A 6,686-nucleotide genomic window follows, 5' to 3' on the forward strand; every position below is an offset into this window, starting at 1 on the left:
AAATTACACCATTAATTTTGTTTTACAACAATCCAACAGATTAATTAATAATACACAGTGAATACGAAGGCTGATTAATGTGAAATTAAATTTGACTGAAAATGTAAAATCGAGATGAGAGATAACAAATGGGGGAAGGGCAGAAGGCAAGAAATGCAGCATCGTAGAAGGTGCTCCTCCAGGGAGTGTATTTTACCAACTACAACTGCTAAATATAAACAAACACTCTGACATGATCCTCTGGTTTTAATGTAAACCATACTCCCATACAGTAGGTACCATTTAAATAAGTTAATAGATACAAGCCTTGAGCAAATCCAGCCTCCAGCCGGGCCCGCCGCTTCTTGGAGCTCGGAGAGGGGTTCCCACTCATTCATTCAACAGGAGTCGGCTCAATTTATTGTAATGGGCACGGAGGGTACAGTGGTCGTGTCTCATGTTGAGGAGGAAGCTGTTTCCTCTCATTCAACAGAAGAGGACCTATCTACTCGATGTTTTTGTCGTGAAGCATAGAGCCCTGAGGTTCAGGTTCAAATCCCACTGCTCCAGTGTGTGTAATAACATTACTGCCCAAGCCACGTGCCAATTGGCAGAGGGATAAGAAAATTAGGGAAGTAAACACGTCAACCTGTTCAATGCTATCTCCAATCATTTCACTTCCTGTCCCATTCGTACTCCAGGGAGCCCAGCCTCGTTTAAGGAAGGTTCTTTATGAGAAGTTTAATCGGGCATTTTTGCACAAGTCAAGTTAAGAAAGCCGGGATCTCTTGCAAGACTGCGCGGTAGAAAACAATTGTAATTCTAGGCGGGGAGGCTGAATTATGAATTCACTAATAGCCTCGCTGAAGCGATGGTGCAGCCGACGCCAGCCCCTGTCTCTGTGGCGCAATTGGTTAGCGCGTTCGGCTATTAACCGGAAGTTTGGTGGTTCGAGCCCACCCAGGGGCGGTGTGTTCGCTGTTCTTCCTTGGTTTCGAAGCTGAACGCTTTTAATGGGGTCAGGAAAATGTTCCCCAAACGGAAATCCTCTCCACAAACGGGTTTCTGAATTGAATTAATGTCTAATGTAAGGGACTGCGGATACTGAGAAGCCGAGACAAAAAGAGAAACTCGGCTGGTTTGACAGAACCTGTCGGAGAGTGCAGGATTTTGAAATGTTGTCTCTGATTCTCTTTCCACAGATGTTGCCTGACCTGCTGAGTTCCTCCTGCAATTTCTAGTTTTGTTTTTAACGGAAAGTTCATTTCACCTTTTGGGATGAAACACCTGGACTCGCCATGTGCAGATATTTAACCCTTTCGAATCAATGTGAAGTGATCGGATTCAAACAAACTCTGCGATGATTCACTCTTTCTCAGCTCCAGAGGCAGACAGACCTGGGAAGTGAAGTTGTCAGTGTGGTTCTGTATTCGTGGGCCGAGTGGTTAATGCGATGGACTTGAAATCCATTGCGGTTTCCCCACGCAGGTGTGAACCCTGCCGACTACAAAATGATAAATGTCGTCGAAAAGAAAGGGAGCTTGCTCCCCGGCTTATTCTTTAAAATTCAAATCAGTGGAGGGGGAAACGTATTTCACTGACATTGGGACTGGTGGGAGTCTGCAACCCACTGCCTGTTCGGGTGGAACAAGCAGATACCCGCAGAGCTTCGTTTGAGGCTATGAGCAAAGTGTTTGGAAATGAGACTAGAACAGTGAGGGGCATGAAATCGTGATCGAAATGAAGCAGGCACCTGAGGACAAGAGTGTTTCCTTTGCCAGTGAAAGATACTGCTTCACAAAGTTGGACCTGTGGCAGGGAATCAGTGACGGTGATTATCTTTGGTTGTTCACCTTGTGAAGGTTCCCATTGCTGCGCATGTCCGTGTTAACGTCAGAACTCTGCAGCATGGTGGCGTTAGATACGCACAGGGCCGGGGCGCAATGGATGACGGATCTGCTCCACCTACCTGTTTGAAATGCAGCTCACAGCTTCTTCACACACCCCAATTAATCTTTCTCATTGTCCAGAAGCCGGCATACGGTTTGAATTCCCGATCTGCGGGAATGAGAATCTTTTCACTGTCTCGCGTCAGTCAATGACCCTGAGAACATCGGAGTCAAGCCACAGCGCTGTCACATGAGGTGAAGCTGAAATAGCCCCACACACTTCTCACGGGCACATTTTACTTTCCACAACTCACCGCCTCAACCATTGCGGCTCCTGGGAGTGGAAAGGAAACAATCACCAAAACCCAGTCTTAGCTTTGTGAATCTTCAGAAAATCAGCAAACGTTCATCTCTTCGGATTTTCTATCTTGGGCTGCGAGGGAAGGGTTATGTCACTCTTTTGTCGGACATTGCAAGTGGATGTTTTGCAGAAAAGCACCACAATGCCATTTGATTAATCAGGACCTGGATGTTTTCGGTCTTTGAATGTAAGTGTTGTGCTCCAGAACTTTGTTGTGCACAGTTTATAATACTTATCTTCCCAGTCCCCTGTATCACTTATCGAAAACGTTTAATTTGCGTCTTGTAATCCTTTCACTGTCTGCTAATGAGGATAGCGTTTCCGTGTTTTACCTAAATTATCTTGACCTTACATGCCTCAAACCTCAAGCTAATTTCACGAGAAACCTTCTCCAGTTCAAAAGCCAACTGTTAATGATGGCTCTGTTTCTAGTCACGTAGCCAATTTCAGATCGATGTTGTTAATGTCCCTTTTATTCCTTCAGATCCAGGTTTCGCTCACAGGGCTAGAACAGAACTGTCACCAAATACATTTACCAATCTACGTTCATCCTATCGATTGTATTAGCATCATCAACACTTCTCATCAAAATAACTCGAGAGACTTTCATCACAATTTTCTGTGAACAGTTCTACATTAGCTTTGCTGAATGAACCCCAAATTTCTTGAAGTGGCTCCTTATTTTCGGCCCTGATTATTAATCTCTCTCCGCATGGGAATGGATCCTTCCCACCCGCTCTATCTCTCATCAATGTGTGTAGTTCAGTTCGATCTCCCATCAGCCTCCTCTGTCCTGATCAAATCCAGGGGAACAGGATCCGTTGGGGCTATGGCGCGAACAGGACAAGCCCGATACTTATCTTTCCTGTTAGAACCATTCCTTGAGAAATTTTAGACCACAACTTTGGGCGTGTATTTGTGGCCGAACACTTAAGGTGTTGGCGAAGAGATCCTTTGGGGCTCCCCCGCCCAGGGTGGTAACCTGCTGACGATGCTTTCTTCGCTGGCGATTTTAAAATGACTTCCTGTTGGTTACATTATCGCTCAAACTTCACAAAACCCGTCTCAATAAAGTCCCGTTTTCTCATGTCTGGGAATTGATTGCCATGCAGGAACCTCGGGTTCTGAACAAACAACGCACCAGTCTCACAACGTCAGCTCTGTTTACCTTTCCACAGATGCTGCTCGATCTGTTGGCTTTCTGCAGTATTCTCTGTGTTTATTAGGCACAAGTGCTGCTTTTCATTCAAGAACTTCGTTCCCTGTCCTCTGGTAACTGACTCTGGTCAGTGGCAAATGATTCTTCTGATCATTAATCTGCCCATTCCCACCGCTTCTTCTCCCATCGTTACCAACAGCCCCTGGAAATCTCCACTTAACCTTCTTTGCTCCAAAGCGAACATTCCCAACCTTGGGAATGTCTCCCGAAAATGGAAATTCCTCATCCCTGGACATGACCCAAGGCGTACAATTGGGAAGAGATTTTGGCAAAATATTCTCAGTTGGGAAATGGAAAAATGTTCATGAAGCAAAACAGAAATCCCAGTCTCTAGCTTTGTGAACCCTTCGAAACTCTTTGGTAAGCGTATTTAGAGGAGAGTGAAAAATGAACTGTCCGACTGAGTAGAGACAGTCCAGACACCGTCACCTTGTTAAAGAGACCAGAAGATTGACTCTGATGTTCTCGGGACATGAACTGATCTGAGACATTGAAAGAATTGTCGTTCCTGCACATCAGGAATTCAAACACCTTCTCGCCTCTGAGCCAATGAGAGAACTCGGGAACAGGCAAAACACGGAAAGGCTCGAAGGGCGACGGCCCCGGAGTAAGAAAGCTTGGTCCTCCTGACATGGATGTGTCTCCAGCCTGTCCCCGGTGTCTACACAATAAATCTCCCAGGCTTTATTATGGAAAAGAAAAACTGATAGACCACAATTGTAATTCTAGGCGGGGAGGCTGAATTATGAATTCACTAATAGCCTCCCCTAAGCGATGGCGCAGACCAAATCATCGGCTGTCTCTGTGGCGCAATTGGTTAGCGTGTTCGGTTGTTAACCGAAAGGTTGGCGGTTCGAGCCCACCCAGAGACGATTAGCTTTTGGTTGCCTGTCTCTTTAACACGCCACCCTGTTCCCTGGCCAATATCTCCGTCTCAGGCATGCAGCGGTGTTCCAGCAAAACTCAGCTCCAGATGGAAGACCAACGCCTCATTTTCCATTTGGAATCCTGTAGCCCTCCAGTCTTCAATATCGAGTTCAATATCATTTGGAACCGAACACCCCCATGCCCTTGACCCCTACCACACCCACAAGAGGCCTTGTTATCACATCATCTGCTGTTGCACACGACTTATTGTTAGCCAGGAATAGTCTCCACGAACAGTTAGTCACCCTCCGACACAGATCGTTATTCACTCGTTTGTCTCTCCAATGTTCTCCCTCTGAACTCGTGGCAAAGAGAGCAATGTGGATTGATATCCCTGAGCTAGCTCTTTGTCCCATCTCCAGGAACAGGGTTCTCTCCACTGGCGGATAATTAAACCACTTTGTTGTTGCGTTGACGTGAGGAGATTGTATAAATGTAAACTTTTCTCAATCCCCACCTTCCGTTGATTGAACTGTGAGTTCACTCTTAATCACAACACGTGTCACAGCACAATTTGAGGCCCACATTAGCTCTGCTGGTTCGACACAGCAAGTAAATGAGAGTCTCTATTCGTATCATTCTCTTGCCTTCGCCCTGTAAATCTCTACATTGTTACTTTGGACATGACCACTGAATTCCCTTTTCTGTTCTTGAATCTGCCTCTTTGTCACAGTCAGACAGGGACAAGAAAGTGTTCTTCCTAATGTCACTTTTACTTTTTTTACCAAATGCCTTGCAATCTCTGCCAATATTTTTGGAAACTGAAACGATTCTCATTCCCGCACATGAGGCTGAATTGATTTAATTTCTAACGTAAAGGACTGTGGATGCGGAGAATCCGAGACTCAAAGAGGAGCTGCTGGAGAAACTCAGCAGGTTTGGCAGTACCTGTGGGTGAAAACAGAGTTCTGAAATATTGTCTCTGATTCTCTTTCCACCGATGTGGAGTTGCTCCTGGAATTTCTTTTTTTGCTTTTAACTGAAAGTTTATTTCATCTTTCGGGATGAAACAACCAGACTCGCCATTTGCAGATATGTAACCCTTTCGAAACCTGTGAAGTGATTCTATTCAAACAAACCCAGCAATAACTCACTCTTTCTCAGCTCCACAGGCGGAGAGACCTGGGAAATGAAGCTGTCAGTGTGATTCTTTATTTGTGGGCCGTGTGGTTAATCCTATGGATTTGAGATCGATTGCGGTTTCCTCACGCAGGTGTGAACCTTGCCGACTACAGTTGAGAAATGTCGTCAAAAAGAAAGGAAGACTGTTCCCCGGTTTCTTATTTAAGATTCAAATCAGTGGAGGGGTTGGAAATCTGTCACCCACTGCCTTCAGGGTGGAACAAGCAGATATCCACAGGGCTACGTTTGAGGATATGAGCCAAGTGTTTGGAAATGAGACGAGAACAGTGAGGGGCGTGAAGTCGTGATCGAAATGAAGCAGGCACCTGAGGGCGAAGGTGTTTTATTTGCCAGTGAAAGATACTGCTTCACAAAGTTGGGACAATGGAAGGGAAGCAGTGACGGTGATTATCTTTGGCTGTTCACCTTGTGAATGTTCCCATTGCTGCGCATGTCCGGGTTAATGTCAGAACTCTGCATCATGGCGGCGTCAGGTGCGCACAGTGCCACGGCGCAATGGATGATGCATCTGACTCCAGCTACCTGTTTGAAATGCAGCTCACAGCTTCTTAACACACCCCAATTAATCTTTCTCATTGTCCTGAAGACGGCATACGGTTTGAATTCCCGATCTGCAGGAACAAGACTCTTTTCACTGTCTCGCGTCAGTAAGTGTCCCTGAGAACATCAGAGTCATGCCACAGCGCTGTCAGAGGAGGGGAAGCTGACAGATCCCCACACGCTGCTCACGGGCACATTTCACTTTCCCCAACTCACCGTCTCAACCACTGCGGCCCCTGGGAGTGGAAAGGGAACAAACACAAAACCCAGTCTCAGCTTTGTAAATCTTCAGGAAATAAGAAAGCTGTTCATCCCTTCGGGTCTTCCATCCTGGCCTGACAGCGTTGATTTTAAATGGCTGTCCAGTCAGTGCCGATTCGTTTTGGCTGAAAAAATCTTCCTTATCTCATCCCAGCATTTCTTGCCACAGAAAACTGTGCGGCAGAGTTTATGTATATATTTCCTTGTATGGTATTTTGTAAATAACATTCGTCTGCTGGTTGTTTGTATAGGGTATTTAAGGTTCACTAGCCGTTGTTTAATGCTGAGAGGGTTGAGTTATCTGGAAATCATTTCACAGATGTCTTTAATATAAAGTAATGTGGCTAGGGCTTCTGCAGACGTTGTG

General features: G+C 45.7%; 2 non-coding genes across 2 annotated transcripts; both read left to right on the forward strand.

Moving 5' to 3' along the window:
- Positions 1-874: 874 nt before the first annotated feature.
- Positions 875-948, forward strand: trnan-auu. The gene has a single exon. It is a non-coding gene; the product is annotated as a tRNA-Asn (tRNA).
- A 3,298-nt stretch (positions 949-4,246) lies between these two features.
- Positions 4,247-4,320, forward strand: trnan-guu. Its single transcript has one exon. It is a non-coding gene; the product is annotated as a tRNA-Asn (tRNA).
- The last annotated feature ends 2,366 nt before the right edge of the window (positions 4,321-6,686 follow it).

The sequence above is a fragment of the Chiloscyllium plagiosum genome, unplaced genomic scaffold (genome assembly GCF_004010195.1).
Source record: "Chiloscyllium plagiosum isolate BGI_BamShark_2017 unplaced genomic scaffold, ASM401019v2 scaf_4107, whole genome shotgun sequence".
NCBI lineage: Eukaryota > Metazoa > Chordata > Chondrichthyes > Orectolobiformes > Hemiscylliidae > Chiloscyllium > Chiloscyllium plagiosum.